The sequence below is a fragment of the Pinus tabuliformis genome, chromosome 7 (assembly GCF_031772625.1).
Source record: "Pinus tabuliformis cultivar Carrire ecotype Pingquan chromosome 7, CPIR1, whole genome shotgun sequence".
NCBI lineage: Eukaryota > Viridiplantae > Streptophyta > Pinopsida > Pinales > Pinaceae > Pinus > Pinus tabuliformis.
In genome coordinates this window covers 669,404,303-669,426,583 of record NC_142293.1, presented here as the reverse complement: position 1 = coordinate 669,426,583, position 22,281 = coordinate 669,404,303, and positions in this window count along the sequence as shown.

Genomic DNA, 22,281 nt, shown 5'->3' with positions numbered 1-22,281 from the left:
GAATGAGAGATGACTGCCTTGATACCCTGAATCTACTAGGAAAGGGAGACATATCTCAGGAATCATTTGATGAGATAATAAATCTCTACCTAATATACTTGAGAGGGTCATCAAGAGGAAGAATCATGGTAAGGGATGCCTCTGTCAGAATACAGAAATATGCAAATGGAGGTGTGATCAGAGCTGAGAATATAAATTTGTTCAAAAACCTTAAAATTGATCTCCTCAGTACCTTATCTGGTCAAATAATGACAACACAAGTGAAGAAAGCACAAGGTGAAGCTGAAACAACTTTAGCCATGTTCTGCCTGAAATGTAGGGAAAAGCATTCCCTAAAGGCATGTAGAGTAAATAACATCATCTTGTGCAACATTTTTTATCTACAGCATTCTACGGGCTATTTCCCCGAGCTTCTAAGAGTGAAAGCGATGCTCAAAGAATTAAGCGAGGAAGTTCAGTCTTCCTATTTCATTGGATCTAGGAACCATGGAAACCATGACTCCCACGTAGGTCTCAAGACTTCTCTTCTTTTAATCCATGAAATAATATATATAATGCTCAAAAATTCCATTAGCATTATTCTACTCCTCCTCTAGAACAGTTTCCTTCACCTTGGAACCAGTGGTCTCCCTCTCCACCTTTCCAATACCCTCCATCTCAGCCATATCCTTGGACTCATAATTGGAGAGGAAATTCCCTAGGTCCATCCCCTCTTGCAATGCTAATGAAACAACAATTACCACTGTTACCTCTTCAAACACCTCCTGCTACACCTCCTATATGACCCCAATTACTTTTGCAACCGAACCCTAACCCAAACAATAAGGCAACCCAGAACATTGAGGCCTTGTTTACCTTCCAAACTTATTACATCACTGGACCTATCAGATGTAATGAAATTCATATTTGGTAAGGGAAAGTGATTAACCCAAAACACTATCCTATTATCATTGAAGAAGAGTGTGAGTCACCTAGAGAAGATAACACAAATCTTGAAGATGATGTCACACCTATAACAACTAACTCATAAAAGATTGTTGTGCCTGTAACAACCAGTTCTAGTAAAGTTGATACACATGTAACAAATGACTCGACTGTGATAACTAAGGATCGTCCATATCGCCAAAGATTAGCCAAAGTTGGGACAACTTTAGAACTAGAATTTGATTTCCTTAGGGAGAAAAAATTTACATATACAGATTCCTCTACTATAGGTTATTAGATATGTACCTATTTATGCAAAAAAAGTAAGAGATATGTGTGTTAAAAATCCTAGGAGGAAGCCTAAGGAATCCTCTACTATTCATGTGATGGGAAAGTTGTCCGAATTGATGACTGATTAGCCTTGCTTAACCAAATATAATGATCCAGGAAATCCCACAGTCACTGTTTATATCTAGGATAAGCCCATTACCAATACATTGATTAATTTATGGGTAGACATTAATGTAATGAAAAAGGATCTCTTCACCACCTTGGCGTTACATGGACTAAGACACACACCTACGGTGTTGGAATTAGTAGATAGGTCTCATGTCAAACATGAGGGAGAGTTACAAGACGTAGCGATCACAGTGGATTCTTGGAGATATCTAGTTGAATTCGTTATTTTACAAACTAAATCAAACTTTGGGGGGGGGGGCATCCTTTGATTCTAGGGTGGCCTTGGTTAGGGACTGTAGATGCATTCATAGGATGTAGGTCTGGGTCTATGATAATTTTAGATGGCCAGGCCACAAAGAACGTTAGTCTCTACCTTGAGCAAAACCAAGTATCGTTTTGGGAAACCCCTTGTGGGATGAATTCGAATCCGAATAATATTACTCCTAGCCACTTCTCACCCTCGGGAAAGCCCACTACTTCAAGGATGAGACACAAGATGATATCATGGATAGTTTTATTAGTAATTCACTTTCTATTACTTCTATTGAGGACTTTGGGGAGGAAGATGTTGTCGAAGACCTAAGATTTGAATAGATGAATACCACTCCAAACATCAACAATAGTCCAGTTGAAATAGAACCAGGTAAATATCTAAATGTCAATCCACACTTGAATGCTGAGCAAAACATATTGATGTTACAGCTGTTATAGAAGTACAAAAAGGCATTTTCATGGGATTATATAGACATGAAAGGGGTTCGGCCCAGCCTGTGCACTCACCGCGTCTATTTAAAGGATGGTTTCAATCTAGTTAGACAACCGCAATGACATATAAACCCTGAATTAAAGGAGGTAGTGAAAGAAGAACTGCAGAAACTCCTTAATGCTAACTTCATTTATCCAACTTCTGATAGTCCACTTGTCATTGTCCCTAAAAAGAATGACATGTGGAGAGTCTGTGTAGATTATAGAGAACTCAAAAAATTCACCCAAAAGGACCATTTCCATATGCCATTATAGGTAAGGTCCTTGATACCCTACCTGGGAATATTTTTGTACATTTTTGGATGGGTTTAGTGGTTACAACTAGATACAAATCGCCCCCAAATATCAGGATCTAATGACCTTTACCTACCCTTGGAGAACCTTCGCATACAAGGTTCTTCCTTTTGGACTCTGTAATGCGCTAAGAACTTTCGAAAGGGAAATATTGGGAATTTTCTAAGATCTATTGAATAACTCTCTAGAAATATTCATGGATGAATTTACACCTTACAATGATGCCTTTGAAACAACATTAATTAATTTAGAAAAAGTATTAGAATGATGTGTGCAGAATAATGTTTCTTTGAGTACTGTAAAGTGTCACATGATGATGAATGAAGGGATTGTGCTGGGACATCTTATTTCTGCCAACGAGATTAAAGTAGAACCTTCTAAGATAGAGGTAATATTGAAAATCCTAATTCCCATGACAAAGAAGGAGGTACATAGTTTTTTTGGGTTATGCAGGGTACTATAGGAGGTTTATAGAATTTTTTTCAAATATTGCATCTCCTTTCTTCTCTTTACTTACGAAACATGTGGAATTTGTATGGTCAGGGAAGTGTGAGAAGGCCTTTACAGAATTAAAGAATTGTGCATCAACAACTCTTGTTTTGCAAGGACCAAACTGGAGTCTACCATTTCACATAGCTACAGATGCATCTGATACTACTGTGGGAGATGTATTGGGCCAATTGGAGGACAAAAAGTTGTATGCTATCTATTCCATAAGAAAGAACTTGACTCTAGCTGAACTCAATTACACGGTGATAGAAAAAGAGTTACTTGCAGTAGTGCATGCCATCAACAAATTTTGACACTACATCATAGGATATCAAGTGTTTGTAGACACTCACCGCTCTGTCATTCTCTTTTTAATGAATAAACCAATCACTAATGGTAGGATTACACAGTGGTTATTTCTGTTACGGGAAATTGATATAAAAATCCTAGATAAACCTCAGAAAGATAATGTAGTCACTGAATTTCTTTCTAGGCTAACTCTTGGTGATAAATGCATGCCTATTGAAGTTTCTTTTCCTGATGAATACCTTTTTTCTATTTCAACTCACTCACCATGGTATCCAAACATAGCTAATTATCTTGCTGCAATAAGATTTCCATAATACCTATCTTCCAAAGAAAAGAAAATAATTATCCAACAAAGTTCTAGATATTCTTGGATTGAAGGAAATCTCTTTCACACTGGGCCAGATCATCAGATCAGGCACTATGTGAGGGAGGATGAAATATTTGATGTCCTTAGAGCTTGTCATGAGGAACCTTGTGGAAGACTGTTTTCAGATAAGAGGACAGGATACAACGTGCTCTCAACATGATACTATTGGCCCACAATATTTTAGGATGCTAAGAAATTTGTGAAGGGATGTGACAACTGCTAGAGAATGGGTCAACCGCTCCAGTTAGATGAGATGCCATTACAACCTCAAATATTTTTAGAGCCATTTGAGAAATGGGCCTTGGATTTTGTAGGACCAATTAACCCTTAATCCTAGCAAAATTTCCACATCCTGGTCTGCACAGAATATGTCACAAAATGGGTTGAGGCGAAGGCATTGACCAGAGCCACAGAGGAGGCTGTTTCATACTTTTTGTTTGAATTTTTTTTTGTTCACTTTGGCATACCCAAAGAAATAGTGATAGATGGAGGGCCCCAATTCACATCTCGTTTGATTCAAAAGCTAGTTGAAAAATACAAAATCTATCATAGGATTACTTTACCTTATCATCCACAAGCGAATGGCTATGTGGAGAGCACCAACAAGCTTATTGAGGGAATTATTACCAAGATTGTGGCTAGACATTGGAGGAATTGAGCTGATAAACTTATAGAGGCACTGTGGTCATACAAGACTACATGGAGGAATACTACATGATTCTCACCATATGAATTAGTGTATGGTAAAAAACCTTTATTTCCCATAGAGTTCAAAATCAAGACATTAAGAACAATTCTACAGGTGAACTTGGATCTAGAAACAACACAGAAGCAACGATTGAATTAGCTCAATGAGCTAGATGAGAAAAGGCTAGCTGTTATTCGACAAATAGACATCATTCAACAACAAAGGGGTAAGTGGCATGATAGATTCATTAAAAAGAAGAAGTTTCAAAAAGGAGATTGGGCTCTATTATATGATTCGAGATTCAAGAATTTCAAGGCAAAGCTCTGCACTAGGTGGCTAGGTCCTTATGAAGTTGACACTGTCTTTGAGAATGGGACTGTGAATTTAGCTACCATTGATAGTGCTAGGACACCATTACTCGCTAATGGGCACCGTCTTTGTCTATATCACAAACTAGCTTCAAAGGATTCATTCGTCAACATTATCGAAGATTATGGCCTTCAGATTATAGTGGCAGGGGAAATTCTCCTATGCTGCCAAATTTTTATTTTTCCAATAAGTGTAACAACTGAAAACCAAATTTTGTTGGCAGCTATTACATCCAATAAAAAATAAAATAAAATAAAATTAACATTAAAAAAAATTAACTGTGAAAACCTCTTATAGGGGTGCATGCAGACAAATTGTGATAGTTGAAAACCACCATGTGGCGGCTATTACACATTCTTTTCTTTCTATAATAGCACCATTCATCTCATGCACATCTTACAATACATTGTTGCAAGTTTTAGTCTTTTCTTGTTCTTTTCAAATTTTTGTAAGTATCTATAGGAGTTTGTAAATAAGAATTTGTCGTAGAAATAGCGTTAGCAATTGTATTTATTGTTACATGTGTAACAACTGACAACCTAAAGTAGTGACCTAGGAGAGATCGTCTACCACAATAAATAACATTCATCAGCATCTTGCTACTGGAGAAAATGAGACAACCAACACGTCATCGCCAGAATTAATTATATTGCTAGTACGTTTTCACGAGTCCCTTTTTGCAACATCACCTCAGGTACGTCATGCAAAAGGTATATCGCTTTTTCCTTTGTTTAACATTTATAGCAATTAATATGGAACTTTCTTTGATGGTCGAGGAGGATTGTTGCATTAAACTTGGGGGGAGGGCAAATCATTTTGCAATCTGTGGTTTGCAACTAAAATTAAAAGCGACAACCCAGTAATCATTATTAAACCCTGCAATTATTGTTATCTCTTTATGCCAATCATGTCGAGGATTAAATCACATTTAAGCTATACCTCCACGATCCAGGATCAATAATGATATCATAGCATGTGCAGTACGATCCACTTGATCTGACGTTCTTGCTTTCATTACCTACCTCACTGCCTTGATATCAACCTTAGCGAAGCATTTCACCCTCACCTCAAAATTCTCAGAGAAAGAACAACGAAAACACATAATGCAGTAACTAAAACAAAAATGGGAAGAGCAATAGTCTAGCACGAGCCTAATTCGAATAAAGAATTGGAAAGTTGCCCTGAGGCATACCATATTTTTAAGGAAGCGGGATGGTTTGATTTCTTTGAGTGACTTATGGGATCAAAGGAGTCGATTTCCATGGAATTCATTAGCAACCTGGAAAGAAACCAGACAGAGGCTAGGGGGCTGAATCTAGAAGTCACGGAAGAAGTAATTGCCTGAGTAATAGCATTATGGGATGAGGCAAACAATAGTTTAACTGAAACATTAATGACCACTCACTTAAGGTGGAATTCCTGCGAGGAGAAGAGAAATTGGACAAAAAAGGCAAGGGAATTGATAGGTTATCACTCCCTCAACCATGGGGAGACATCACCATGTACATTATCAAGTATAATACTTCTAAACGAAGGGCAATGATCATGTTCAATTACCATTTTTCCCTGTTAAACCACCTTTGACATAGGCAATTGGTCAATCTCCCTATTCCCTGGTAGAAAATATAAGGCACATGTATACTATTGTGAAGATTGTTGCACACCCAGAGAGTTGCGTTACCAACCATGACCTCATCACGTTAATTATGTTGGATGATTTGGAATGCCAAGGTAGGAGCTGGGAGGAGCTTATGAGCAGAAAGACAAGGAATTCCCGCCGAAGCCAAGCTGAAATCCCTGATCATGCTTAAGGGAACCTAGGGAGACTGAAGAAAAAGGGAAATCCTTGGGAGGTAGGATTAATAAAAGATAATTGGAGAAGCCAATAGGTGGCATGATATAGAAGAAGAGGGTGAAAATCAGCTCATAGCCAGAGTCTTCACCTCCATCTAGAAAGGATCCAAGTAATCATAAGGATATAAGGAAATATAAAGAAGGGGAACGAGCCCATCCAGAAGAGGTCCCTATATCCAAGTAAGGATGAGGCCCAACTTTTGTTGCATAAAATTGAAAATTTAGAAAAATAAAATGAAATATTAAGGCAAAAATTAGAAGAGAGTAAAGTAGAAGCACGGGTCCTAGGCCTGGACACCTTGGCAGAGGCTATAGACAAAATAAGGGTAAATACCACACCGGGTTCGGTATGTGCATCATGTGCTAGGAATCTAGCAATAGTCGGATACAACGTCTTTGCTGCAAACACCATTTCAATGAAAAATCAAACCGACCCTGGGAAACTATTACACAAGAACCACAGCCGAAACGAAGCATCCCATGGTAATCGACTTGGAAGCTGATACACAAGAACCTACCAATGACATTGTTGTTACACAAGAATCAGTAGTAGAGGTAGAGGCTACTTAGGAAGAAAAAGAAATAGTTGAACCACAAGAACCTATTGACGAAGCAACTGGTACACAGAAATCACCAGCTAAAGCAGAGAAACTCAATCCTCGAGATGTTGTTACACCTCAAATTGATATTTCATGTGAAGGAACACAGGGTCCTGAAGCAAGATGATGTTAGAAGAAAATTTTACTGATATCAGAATTGTAGAAATGGAAACAATAGGTACTATTGTTACAAAAGTGAGTGATCTCACTAGAAGAACATCGGAAAATTATAGATTTGCTCAAGGAATAGTGGGCTGAGAAGAAATTGGTAGAATAATGGGAAATATGGGAAAAGAAGGAAGTCGGGAAGGAAAAGGAGAAGAAAATGCATTTGTTACAACAAGAAGTTTAAGATTTAACAAATGATAAACACAAGTTGTACGAACTCGCCCAAAATCAATTAGGATGTAGAAGGCACTCTCCATCCTACCCACTCTTTCTATGGGAAAGATGTTATTTGTTTCGGTTGAATGCCATCTATGAAAATAGACGTTATGTGGGTAATTCTAGCCAAGCGTTTTTGGAAGTTTTATGTGCTTGTGATTTTAATGACCAAAGCTTACTCTACTAGTTATTTCTTTATAATATAATCTGTAAGCATGCTAGTTTGCACATGGTTGCGCACTTTTTCTCCTACATGGGGGACCTACAATTGAATGCTTTTATTTCTTCCATGAGAAATCATATAGAATGGCACATGGCCATGAAGTCAGTGGACACCAATAAAGAAAAGACATCATTATGGATAAGGGTGGAACTAGGAATGGCTACAGATTTAAGGCATGATTTTAAGAGATTTCTAAGTACTCTAGATGTCAGAGAGAAATCAACTATGTACAAAAGGGGAATCATGGGATTCTGCCTCAACCTATTTTCACAGCTGAAGAGTTGAGCACTAAGGGGTGCCTTAGACACACTGAGGCTGGTAGCGCAAGTCTACAGGAGGGTGACCCTTTTGGGTTTCCAAACTTTGTGGTTGTTATTACACGGGTCCTAGAGTACACCCGGATTGTGAGATCATTGGGAGCCTTCTGGATAGGGCTCAAGTTTAAATATCCTTTGATTTGGCTGCTAGTGGAGGAGTATCAACCCCATTATCAGCTGTGTGACTATGAGGAGGAATCCTGGCTGCATCAATTGATGGCCACTCAGGGCTACAGGTCCATTGATGAGGATACTGTTGGTGCTTACAACTTGACAGATCTACAACGGAGGTACAACAACAATATCTGAGAATTTTTCATGAGGACATGCAATTGCTTTAGTTGGGGGGAGATGTTGGGTGCAACTTTTGGGCATACTTTAGATACCTCTTTCCCCCATTTTTGACCATTTTACCTTTGAACCCGTGAGCTTTACATCCTAATTATTGCTTTTCCTGGTTATAAGAAGCAACTCTTGTTGCGACATATTATTTTTCCATTTTTGTTAAATATGAATGAAGTGATATCTTTTTAATGGTTAACTAGGTTATGTGTGGAAGACGTTCTCTGGTTCTTTTTATTTCAGGTGTTGCCCATGAATTCAAGGCCAAAGGATGGACACTCATGCTGTTAATTCTCAAATATGTTTTGATGATTTTCTGTTATAGACCATTTCTGTTACACCTCAAGTTGTTGTGACACCGTGAGATGTTACATCGCAACTGTCAAAGGCTGTGGGTACTATTCCACAAGACAACTATCGAGAAGCATGAATTATTTGTGGGCGGTCAAAGAATCTAGGTGGTTATGATTTTAGAAAATGATGTAACTTGAATAGGCCTTGTATTTAGAAACCAGTTGTAACAATTCTTATTTTCTTTTAATATCAATTAGCATGAGAATTATAAGATTCTCATGACTGATCTATTCCTTATTTTGGGAATGTAAACTTTATAAAATGATCCAGTTCCATGGAAGGGAATAGGAAACATGAGATAGTACCGTCATTTTGATTATGTAATTCACATCTCTTTTAATACGAGAACATCATTGATGATGCTTTTACAGATTTTGTGTTGAATTCCTAACTAGTTCTTATTTCATCCCTGCGCCCTGCTAGGGAGGAAGGGCCCTCCTCTTTACTAGGGATTGTAGTAGTAGTTGTAGTAGTAAATTAATTATTTCTTTTTCGTAAGCGTGAAGTTATTTTTATCGTTGTATAATTCATAAATCAGATTTATTTCTATTTTTCAAATTTATTATATGTTGTTACACAGGATTGACTTAAGTTGTAATATTTGATCAGCTGGTTCAGTCATTAATATTGTGTGTGGTGAGGTTGTTTCTTGGTAAAACATGAAGTGTGATTTCATTCCTGCATAACTCTTTTTGATTTTTGATTGAGTGTTTAATTTCTACAATTGGTTTAGCGACATTTCTTTCCATTCTTTATTTATATCCTTGGTTGTTATGTATTAACACAGATAGTGTAGACACCTTTGAGATAAACATACCTACCTTGGTTAACAATTAAACGGTTGCGGTTCAGTCAATTAAATAATGATTAAACTGGAACAACAACCACTATATCTTTCTCCTCTAAAATATTGGCATGACTTCTTTGTAAATTCATCCCACTTGAAAGGTTCATCTCCTACAAACACTATAGCTTCTACCTTATTTGATCCTTAATGGGAAATAGAAGTATTTTACTATTCGAGTGCATAATAAAGAGTGAAAATTGGTCTTGCTTTCACCATTTCTATCAGTCCTGGTAGCCCAAGTGGGATTAAATTTGGAGGATACATTTGGAATCTATATTTGGTAATTTAAGGATCTATTTTAACCATTGAAAATTGATCTTCTATTTGGAATGTGTGATCAAGCAGATGAATTTCCAACTTGCTCAACTTTTCAAGGTGGAAATTTTCTAACTGGAAAGTTTGGGAGTAATAAATATTTCATACTCTCTTCTCCCATTGCTCCATTCACCCAATCGAATAAATCACTTTTCACTTAAATAATAATTTTTAATTCAATTTTTTATACGGATGCTACTCTTAGGCTCGCAAAGAACCAACACAAAGTGAGACGAAAGTAATCAAGGTTACAGTTGGGGTTGGTTTCGTATTATTACACCAACAATTCTTTCTTCATCTTGTGGTAAATCACAAGGACAATTTCGAGTGCTATATGTTGGCATTATGATATAGGTGTTTTCCTTGATGGAAACTCACTCACAGGTCCACTCAAATTTGATAAAAGGAAACTCACAATGTAACAGGTCAATTCAGAGGTAATAGGGCATTGGTATAGAAGAACAAGAAGTTGGAATAGAGGTCTACTGATTAGAATCCAGAAGTTTAAGGAAAAGGATGTTTTCAGATAGTTTAAGCTATATATGCAAGTTCACCTTGTAAAAATAGCGTATACACGGAGGTTCACATAACAAAAACAACGTATACATATGCACACACTTTCATAAGAGGAAACGTGTGTAAGGGTTGGAAAATCAAGCAAAATTCAAGAGTAAATGATACCAAGTGTCAATACCATGGTATTAACCCACAATATTGAGCGGAGTAACAACTATTTGATCTCGTCCAAGAATACCATAGGTCCTAAGTGCGGCTTTGTTCCGAGGTATTGAGGAAGGCCAAAACTATATAATGAGGAGAAGATCAAAGGGCCAAGTGTGCAAGTGAAAGGGTTTCTCAAGAATACTTCTATCTGAAGTATAGTTGATGTTGCAGGGGCTATGATTATGATATAATCTGAAATATTTTGTGCACAATGAATTTAATGTTGGATCAGGATCATGAGACTTGAAATGACTTATCATTGACTGATCTAATATTGATTGGGCTAGATCTGATTTCTTACACATATTTTATTCTTTAAATGTCATGATCTGGATATGTCTAAAGTCTGGAATAGCATCGAATTTGTGAGTTAATATTTGCAGATATATACGCTGGTTTGCCTTGGTAAAGGCACGTATACATGCAAGTTTGTCTCTTCCAAGTAGCGTATGCAAAAGAAAATCCTACTGTTCAGAAATGAATGATCTATATAATCATTGCTAATGCTTTACTATTATCTGTCATTGAAGTCTTCTTAGATATGAATGTAAAAATAAATGCATAAGGAGTTTGTGTCTGATTGATTGATTAAGTGAGAAGGGTTATCTTTGATGTTGACTATCTAGATCTCTGCAAATTGACAATAGATGTTCAGAATATTATTGGTTGGTATAGATCTAATTCAGAAGTTGTTATGATTTAGTTGTTATGAAGGTATACGTAGGTTTTGTTAAAGGAAGTAGCGTATACACGCAGGTTGGGTTCAGTAAAGTAGCATATGCATTCTGATGTATGATTTTTGAGGTTACAGCTGGTTCTGAATGATGATGTAGGTTTCTGGGTTCAACACAGTGTTCTGGTGATAGTGATTTGATTGTTTAGATTAACTGATTGTTGGTTGATGCAGTTTGAGTTTCAAAGTTTCCGATGGGTCCAGTATGAAAATTTAATGAAACGAGGCCTTCATATCGTATTGTTGTGTACGAGGAGCATCCAGTCTGAAAATTAATGAAATGTGGTCCTTGGAGGAAGAGAGAAGGTCGTAGCCTTATGTAGGTTGGCACCTACGTACTAGTAAACACATCAGCTAATGCAAGAGCTAGGGGGTTGTAGCTCCCTTCCTATAGAAGATGGAAAATGAGAGAAGGTTGTAGCCTTCTGCAGGTGGGTGCATATGTGCTGGTATGAGTCTGCACCAATACAAGATTGTAAACAAATTTTCTTTATATTAAAAGAAGACAAAGATGATATCAGCAGGTGGTTTTTCTCCCGCATTGGGTTTCCACCTTAAATCTTGGTGTTCATGTGTGTTGTTTATGTGTGATGGTTTATTATGTTATTACTACACATAGTTACTGTATAATAAGATACTGATGCACTGATTAAAGATCAACACATGATAAATTGACTAAATCATAAGTTCTCTAGGTATACATTGGTTTCCTTAATCACAATTGCATACACACGCAAGTTCACTTCACTGAAGTAGTGTATATAAATCTGTTTGGGAATTGAAAAGTTATTGAATTGAAAATACTGATTCACCCCCCCCCCCCCCCCCCAGTATTATTTCCAACAATTGGTATCAGAGCAGGTCCTTCAGAAGAAGCATGATCGCTTGAAGGGAGATACTTCAAGATGAACAATTGTGATGGCATGGGATCTATCACACCACCAATATTCAATGGGAACAACTTGGTATATTGGAAAATAAGAACCGAAGCTTATCTTAAATCAATTGGAGCCGATGTTTTGGAAATTGTGGAAGGAGGATATCAATTTCTAGCAGCAATACCTATAGGTACAACAAGTAAAAAGTTATATGAAACTAAAGCCAAAGGAGTCAATACTTTATTGGGAAGTCTGTCAGAATCAGAATTCGTCAAATTCATGCAGTTCAAGATAGCCAAAGAGATATGGGACAAAATCATTCAGAGCTACGAAGGAGACTATCAGGTAAAATGTGTTAAGCTTCAAACTCTCAGAATTCAGTATTAAACTCTTAATATGCATAGTGATGAAAGTATTGCTAGTTAATTTTTACGTGTAAATGATATTTTTAATTGTATGAAGAATTTGGGTGAAGAGATAAAGGAGGCTACTTTAGTAGAGAAGATTTTGAGATCTTTGTCTTCTAAATTTGAGGCAAAAGTATCTGCCATAGAAGAAAAGCAAGATCTTCAATCTATTACTATGGTTCAACTTCATGGAATTCTAACTGCCTTTGAAATGAGGAAAGGAGGTCCATCAGATATGAGAGAAGCTTCTTTCAAAGCTTCAGCAAAGGGAAAAGAAAAGGAAGAGAAAAATGAATTAGGATATATTTCAAAAGAAGAAGATGAGGCAAACTTTGTGAAGAAACTTCAACAGGGTTCTGGAAGATTCAGAAGTAAGCTACCATTCAAATTATTTACTTGTGGTAGAGTTGACCATTATGCTGGAAAATGTCCTCATAAAGATAAATATGAAAAGGGAAATGAATATGAAAAAGTCATTAGAAAACATGTTATTAATAGAAGAAGTTACCATAACCATGAATATAGTGATGGTTTATCTAATATTGATGAAGATGAAACTGAACAAGATTATAAACTACTCATGGCTTGTGACAATGATGATTTTTTGGATGTCTTAGAAGAGGAATACTTTGTTTAAGAAATCAAAAAACGCAAAATCTGTTTAGAAAAAAGTAATATGATCATAAACACGTTGACACATCAACTCACTGAAAGAGAAAAGCACAATGAAAAACTATAATGTGAAGTTGTGGGTCTAAGAAAAGAACTTGAGAAGACAAAATCTCTTAAACTTATATTTGCTAAAGGTTCATACACTTTAACTGAAATCATCAAAGTTCAACGTTCTCGTCTTATAAATACAGGTCTTGGATATACCGAAGAATCATCCCAATCACAAAAGTCGTCAGCCTCCACCAGAAGCTATCATTATGCAACAAAGACCAATGAACCATATATCAATCATCAAAAAAAGCCTAAAAGTACTCATCAAGTAAATCATGCTCAATTTACTCCAAGGATAAACATCAATAGAAGCATCAACCAATAGGTAAACAATGCCAAAATATTCTATGATAGCACAAACTTCTTTAATGGACAATGTTTTTCATGCCATAACTTTGGGCATAAGGCTACTCAATGTGTTTCTTACAAAACCATCATGACTAGAGAAGCAAGAAATAAAAGGAGCGTAATAGGAATCAATAAAACTTCCTATAATAAATTTTCTCCTCTTGAAGATGAAATTGAATGTTCATTTTGTAATAACTTTGGTCATGAAGAATCTGAATGCAGGAGAAAATTTTGGCCAAAACATAAAAAGGATCAAACATCATCAAATTCCAAGATATGGAGAAAGAAGGAATTTCAATCAGAAAGATGTCGCATAGCTCCATTTACAAAAGGACAAGAGAATCAGTGGTACATCGACAACGGATGCTCCAAACACATGACAGGTGATAAAGAGAAACTTAATTCATATAACACTTTAGAAAAGGAAAAGAATGTCTCCTTTAGAAAAGACACACCAGTTGTCATTAAAGGTAAAGGTTCTTTTTATTTGAAAGAAAAGTTAAAGCTGGAAATGTCATGTATGTAGATGGTTTAAATCATAACTTGTTAAGTGTCAATCAAATGTGTGACCAAGGAAATGAAGTTGTGTTTCGATCAAACGGATGTGTGGTTCATGTGCTTGATACAGGAAAGATAGTTATCAAAGGTACAAGAACTCCAAATAATTTATACATACTCAAAGGAGGACAAAAACAATGCTATCTAAGAAAAATATATGAAAATTGGTTATGGCACAGAAGATTGGGGCATCTAATCTTTTCTCAAATAAGAAAAGCATGTAGACTCAATGCAGTCTGTGATCTTTCAAATATCAGCTTTCCCAAAAATACCATATGCAAACCATGTCAAGTTAGTAAACAAACCAGAGTTCATTTCATTGAAAAAGAAGGATCAACGGGTAAGCCTCTTGAACTCATCCATACTTATTTATGTGGACGAACAAGGAAAAATCCACCTCGTGGAGAAGAATACTTTATTTTATTCATTGATGATTTTTCTAGAATGTGTTGGATAGGTCTACTAAAGCATAAAGATGAAGCATTTCAAAAGTTTAAAGCCTTCAAAGCTTTAGTTAAAAATGAATCAGATCGAAAAAATGAAATGTCTCAGATCTGATCGAGGGGAAGAATTCACATCAGAAGAATTCTTTGATTTTTGTGAAAAACATGGAATAAAAAGGCAGTTCTTAGTCATTAGAACTCCTCAGAAAAATGGCATAGTGGAAAGAATGAACATAATAGTTCAACAAATGGCTCGAGATATGCTTGATGAATTTGGAACTCTTGCAACCTTTTGGGGTGAAGCTTCATTTTCTTCCATGACTATTCTCAACAAAGCTAATGTTCGGGTAAATAGTGATCAAACTCCATATGAACTCTGGTATGGTAAGCCTCCTACTGTAAAAATATTTAGAGTTTTTGGAAATAAATGTTTCATCAAAAGGACTGATGAAAAAATTGGTAAGTTTGAACCTAGAGTAGACGAAGGAATTCTTCTTTCTTATTCATCCAGAAGTAAAGAGAAAAAATGTTATAATAAAAGACTTCAGAAAATTATTGAATGCATTGATGTAGTAATTAATGAAGCATGCAGAAATCTATAACAAATGAAATCAACAAAGGAATATCAAAGTGAGGAAGATGGTGAATGCTTTACCGTATCAAATCAAAATGATATAGAGGAAGAATCTAATGAAGCACTAGAAGAAAATACAATAGACATGGAAAAGAATCCATCCAAATATGTTCAAAAGAATCTTCCAGAATCTCAAATTCTAGGAGAAAAGGGGTCTGGAGTATAAACAAGAAGAACTCTTACAGTTACCTCCAGTTATCTAGCATTACTATCCTTCATAGAACCACATAATGTAAATGAACCTCATGAAGATGAATGTTGGGTTAAGGCCATGGATGAAGAACTTGACCAAATTGGAAAGAATGATACTTGGGAATTAGTTCCTAGACCTCATGATAAAAATATTATAGGTAAAAGATGGATATTTAAGAATAAGTTAAATGAAAATGGAGAGGTTATTAGAAACAAAGCAAGACTTGTTTGTAAAGGGTATGCGAAACACAACATTTTGTCACTGTCCCTGTACTCCCTGTTCCTAGATCTTGGAGGACCTCTATAGTGAACCCTACATGCTTTCCCTTCACGAAGAAATCCCCATTGTGTCGCTCTTCATGAGCCAATCAATTCCCTTTTGCACCATTTCCCCTGAAACTTCTCTTTTGCTCAGTTTACAATACAGACGCTAACGACCGTTGTCTTCCCTACGCCGATGTGCAGAGATGATCACTATCCCTAGCACCGACTGGTGTGACTGAACTATGTTCCAGTCGCACCGGTCCGGTTATGGAAAGTTTTTTAAATTAATAGCCAAAGCTTCCAACTCTAGAAGTTTTGTAACGAAAGTCTGGTAAATGGTTTGGTCAGATGGGGTCGAGGAAGTAAGTTTGGGTTCCTTTTCCCTATATTGATGGATCTACCTCAAGGGATAAAACTTCCTCCCATGAGAAGAGGATCCATCTCCCATCCATTCATCTTATATAAACCTCCCTTCTTCCTAACCACAAGCTAGTGTTACTATTGGTGTGCTAGTGCCATTTTGGTTTGGAGTGAACAACAAGCTATTCATAGTTGTAGCTATCTAGTTATGTGAGGGAGAAGTGTGATTTTGGTTTGGAATTAAGCCTAAATGGAAGAGCCTTAAAACTATTGTTGATTGAGGCAATCATGGAATGCTAGTAGAAGTTTGTGGGAACCTGGTCTTATCAGAGGAGAACAACAATGTCAAGGCAATGGTTTTAATCTCTTCTTGATTTAATATATATCCAACTATCTATTGATTTCTACATGATTTGTCATCTTACATATTCATGCTTAATGTTTCTTGACTTGTTAAGTAGGTTGAATTACAATTTTTCTATTATCATGGTTGTTGCTTGCTGTTGTTTACTTGTTGCAGGTGCTTGAAGAAGGAAGCGAGAGATAGCTGGAGTGAGCACGCAAGGACATCATCAAACGGGATAAGTGTACTAAGAGGTAGGCTCTCTTAATTGGTTCTAACCTAAGGAAATATTCCATAGAATGTATCAATTGTGGCTAGACCCACTATCATGCTAGAGGAATTTGTTTGTGTCCGCACTTATAATTTTACTTCACCACAAATTGGTGACTCCGTTGGGGATCCAATCCTTTTGTTTGTCTTGGATTTCATGATTTCGTGTGAACTTTTCTAGTTCCACTTTTTCCCTTTGGTTTTGTTTCTCTTCTCCTACTTACTGGCTTAAGTCCAAAATTCATCGTAGCAGATCTGGTCCCTATTTCAATTTTATTTTTTTTCTTCTTGCCTCCTTTGATCAACACACTTAATCCACTGATAGTCGCATCAGTTAGTGTGATTTGCTGAGAAATAGTCACGACGACTAGCCTCTGGTGCTTGTTGTTAGTTAGGCAGTCGCGCTGATGCCTCTAAGTGAAGCTTAGGGTTTGTCCCCACTCTTGGCTAGTGTGTTTTTCTCTCATGATTTTGACCCCATAAGCCTTTTAGACCGTTTTCTCCTTGACTAGAAAGCTTCTTTTCATTTGGTTTTGTTTGCTTATTGGCTTATCATCTTTCTTCTTGATTTCTTGAGTCATTGGGTGGTCAGTGACACTAGGGCATCTAGGTTGTCATCCATTCAACTATTTGTGAACTCAGTAAGTCAAGTTGTAGGTGTACTTACTCCTTTCTTTTCGTTTGCAGTCTTTTTGCGACTTTGACCTCTATTACACAAGTTTGAAAAGTTTTCGTTTTCTTGTCTAAACATTTCTTTTCCAGCATGGATTACATTTTTGTATTGTTGTTCATAAAGTCAGTGCTTCATTAGTTTGAATGAGCCTCTCTTTTCATGTTTTCATTTGCTTTAAGATTTGATTGTCTCCAAAACTTTTTCATTGAAGTATTGTATGCGAAAAGTTTATTTCGTTGTTTCATGAAAAAGTATGAAATTCTAGTGTGTTGCATCATTATGCTATGATAGCTTGCATCACTAAACGACTAGAATTGTATTAACATTTGAAAAAGGAAAAGAACTCATTTTCTTTCGAAAGGACTTTTAGATATGTGCTTGTCAGGAAATTAGGAATTGGAATGCATTTTTCATTAGTTTATTTTTTCAAAAAGTAAGGTAGTGAAAAATCATTTTGCTTTCAGTTGCTTAGTTGTTTGAATTTGATTGTGTAGTTTCTACCCTCTCTAGTGTAGGCATTTCATCGAATTGAAAGGGTCTTGTCTCATTTAGTTGCATTTAAGGTTTTTCGAGTCGCATCGCTAAGACCTGAAAACTGAAACATAACTCAAGATAAACTTTAAAATGAATTCAATTAACCTAAGACACATTTGACACTTAACGATCATATGTAGAAGGTCTAAGCTAGAGATGTGTTCCGACATATTTAAACCTATCAGTTGTCGTTAGCTTCGACGTTAGACAGCGCTAATACAGATTTGTGCTCCCCGTACCGTAGAGTATATAATGGTAGACCCCTCTAGGCTGCAATCCTTTATCCATAGGAAGTCAAGTCGGCCGCCCTGCAAACGTCATACACCGAACACAACATTCAGGGAGATTTCCTGCTCGTACTTCTCAGTTCACCAGGAGGTATTACGCAGTTCACGGTTACCTGGTAATCCTATTTACTTAGATCATCCAAAGCAATCATTTGATCTTTTTGACTCATTAAAATTAAAATATCATTCGAGCACTTTTCCTTTCGAGCTTGTTTCCAATCGAAAGCAATAGAGTCATCTTTGTGTTTTTCTTGACTATTAAAAAATGAAAGAGCACTAGTCTTTTATCCATCTTAATAATTGATTGCCCACGATCCAATAACACCCTGTTAGTCTTTTCTGAGAACAAATCGTGAGTTTCCCTTAAAGAACCTTTTAAAGCCTTGAAGTTATTTTTTTTGTTGGCTAAGACAAGGTCATCATGGCTGAACCATCTGGTTCACCCAATTCCTCTTCCTCTCCTCCGTTTGAAAGATTATTTGAGGAGCCATTTCTTGAGTTACCAGAATCACTTGAGGACCAAGGTGTTGATGTCAGAATCATTCTGATAATTCAACCTTTGTCACCTTTTCCTCCACCTACTTTCGATACTGGGTCATTTACTAATCATGGCCCGAAATCTCCAGCTAATCCCGTTCAAACTCCTGTGGACTCGCCAACCACTAATGGTCAGCTTGGACTGGTTATCTACCCTTTGAATCCTCTATTTGACCCTATTGTGATATCACTGTAGCGTCCTTATAGTCTTTACGACTAGTGGGGTGTTCCTTTGGAACTATCTCGTCGTACTTCTTCGGCCATTTGTCATCGTTTGTTCCCAGATATGGAACCCGAAGGCGATGCTCCAGTGACCTCTCTGGAAGAGTCTGAAGTTTCTACTCCACACACTGTTGATGAGGAAGAGAAGCCTTTTCCTCTGGAGGGTTTCCCCTATACCAAGGGTATTCCTGCCAATTTTCCACCCTACTATGTGTCTTTGGCACAGTTGGTTTCAAGTGCACCTAGTGCCTCATCAGATTACCATGACCCTATTTGGGCGTTAGGCGCCATGCCTACTTTAGGTCCTTTAATTGCGAAAATGACTTCCCAATAAGCTATCACCTCAGTCCTGGTGCAACCCACCATTCCGAACACCCTTGTATCGTCAATCCCAGTTACACATCAAGCACAACCGATAGTTTCAAAGAATGTCTCTGTCAGTTCTTCCATCCCTCTAGTCAGTGGCTAAGTAGTGTCACCGCCTGGGGGGTAAAACCTGAATTTTTCTATGGTGTCAGATGCCACCAATGTGAGTGGTTCACAAGCTCACATGGTTGGTATGAACCAACCTTCTTCTGGTATTATTCATAACCCTGTTGATCCTAATGGATCAAGCAATGTCTAGTACCAAGAGGTTTAGAATCTCGTTGTTATATCTGGATTAAGCAATGTTTAGTATCAGTAACGCCATGGGGCTTAGGTCTAATACCAAACTCCTTACATTACATACGGTTCTCAAGGAATGGTTAATCACCTTACACCCTTGAGTCTCGGTAGTACATTCAGCCTGGCTCATCCACCTTCTAGGGTGGCTATGGCCATATTTAGTTCTGAAATTACCCAGGCACTATTCAAGTACCCTTGTAACAGCAAGGACAGACCCTACAACAACAAGGGAATACTTTGTTACCACAAGGGAAACCTTTGTTGCAGCAAGGGCTATCCATGCAACCACAAGGGAAAATGATCTCGCAGCAAGGTCAACTGCAACAACCGCAAGGTCAACCCCTGCAACAGTTGCAGGAAACTGTGAACCAACAAATGCAATATGCTCCATACATCTCCCAGCCCATGTCCTCCCACGGCCAACCTATGCAGCCTCAGGGACAAATTTTACAACCGCAAGGTCAACCCTTGCAACAACAAAACCAACTAGGGTACCAACAGCAACCCTTGTATACATATGAACAGGGGCAACCCTTACAAGGGCGGGGCCAGGGTCAAGTCCTATAGCAACAGGCCCAAGATCCTAATTTCCTTGGTCAATAGGTCTAGAATCCTTCTGGCTAAGGGCATTAGGTACAAAACCTAACACCCTAGGTCAATAGGTTCAAAATCCTTTTGGTCAAGGGAAACAGATACATAATCCCTATGTTCAAGGGAAACAAATGTATTAACCTTATGCCCAAGGACAACAGGTCCAAAATCCTCTTGTTTAGGGACAATAGTTTCATCACCCATATGTTCAAGGACAGCAAGTCCAATATCCATATGTCCAAGGTCAACAGGCTCAATAGCCTTTTAACCCATCTGTTGCTTATCAACAACCTATGGCCAGACAGTTCTAAGGTTTTCAAGGTCAAATCCTCCCTATGGTCAAGGTAATCCGTAATAGTGGTAGCCTCAGATGCCATATGGCCAAAATCCCTCACTATGGGGCCAAAATCCTTACCAGCAGGGATGGGCTCTTCCATTCAGACCCGCTTATCAACCTCCTATACCTTTTAACACCCAATTTCCATTCTTGGCCACACTCGAGTTTCCAGATGTATCTCACCTAATGAATGATCCAATCCTTAATTCACCATACTGGCCTCCGGTGTCGTCCAAGATACCAAGCGATTGTCCAAAGTTTGATGGGAAAGCTAAAGAAGATCCTCAGGCCCATGTGATGACATATCACCTCTCATGCTCGTAAAACTCATACATTAGCGATTCCATTCGTCTTTGTCTTTTCCAATGAACCCTCATGGGCGCTCCAGCCAAGTGGTACATTGAGCTACCTTGGAGTACTCAAAATGAATTTAACTCTTTATCCATGGCTTTCCTCATGCATTTTCAGTTGTCGGTTCGTTATGAAATTGATACCTATTTGCTCACATCTCTTAAGAAATATACTGTGACACACATCTCCGATCATATCCATGAATGGAGATGTAGACGTCGCCTGATCAAATTTGAGATTGCTGACCAGTTGCTCACTAAATGGTTCACCAAAGCATTCGTGGCCCCAATTGCTAGCGATATAGCTATGGGTGGATGCATCACTGAAGAGCAAGCCATTGCTCGTGCCCACTACTTGGTTCTACTTTACTCTCAGTCTGGCCCTTTGTACGAGTTATTACCCGATGATTCGCAGCCATCATCTGATCCCACAAAATCAAAGTCACAAGCTGTACCTCCCGTCGATGGAGTTATTGGTTCAATATCCTAGACCCCTACTAAATATTCTTCCAAATAGAAGTCAGTCTCAAATGATGTTCCTAATAGTTCATCCCAGATTCCACCTAGCCTTGGTAAAGCCTCAGAGGTCCACACTATCTAGTCTACCGCAGCAGACAAATCCTTGAAAGATAAGAAGAAAGGCAAAGGAAAGGGTAAAGTCGATGCCCCAAAACAAGGTCCTCCCAAATTATCTGCCGGTGAATCTTCACAACGGAAACCTAAGTATCCCTACCTCATTTGTGAGGAATATCACTACACTAAGGATTATCCCCAACGGTCTGAAGTCAGTCACTTACTCAAAGGGACCCCCATTATCCTCAAAGAGCCATTTCTGTCTCAGCAGACCCAAATCGTAAACTAACCCCAATCATCTGCTTCCTCAGGATCTCAAGTGTTCATGGTTGAAATATTATCAAACTCCTGCTTTGGCAGTTGGGAAAGAGAAAGAAGCCACACCTTCTTCTTCGACCCTGAGTTTTGGCCCTCTTCATATTGAGTGCCCTAACCATGATTCCACTATACGACCACCCTATCAAGGTATGCTACAGAAATCCTCGTACAATCCTAATGCCTAAGTCGCTCAACACTATAATATTGTTGAGGATCTTGCTCAGACGCCATCAACTATGTTGGCTCTTGAGGTGCTCCAAAGCTACCCATCACAATGGAAATATTTGCTATTAGCTATCGAGGGCATCGATCCCACTGATTCCAATTTGATATGTTATGATCTAGAGAACCATGTTATGCACCTCCCTCATCAGATTTACTTTCTAATTCAAGTAATAATCAATGAGAAGACCATCAA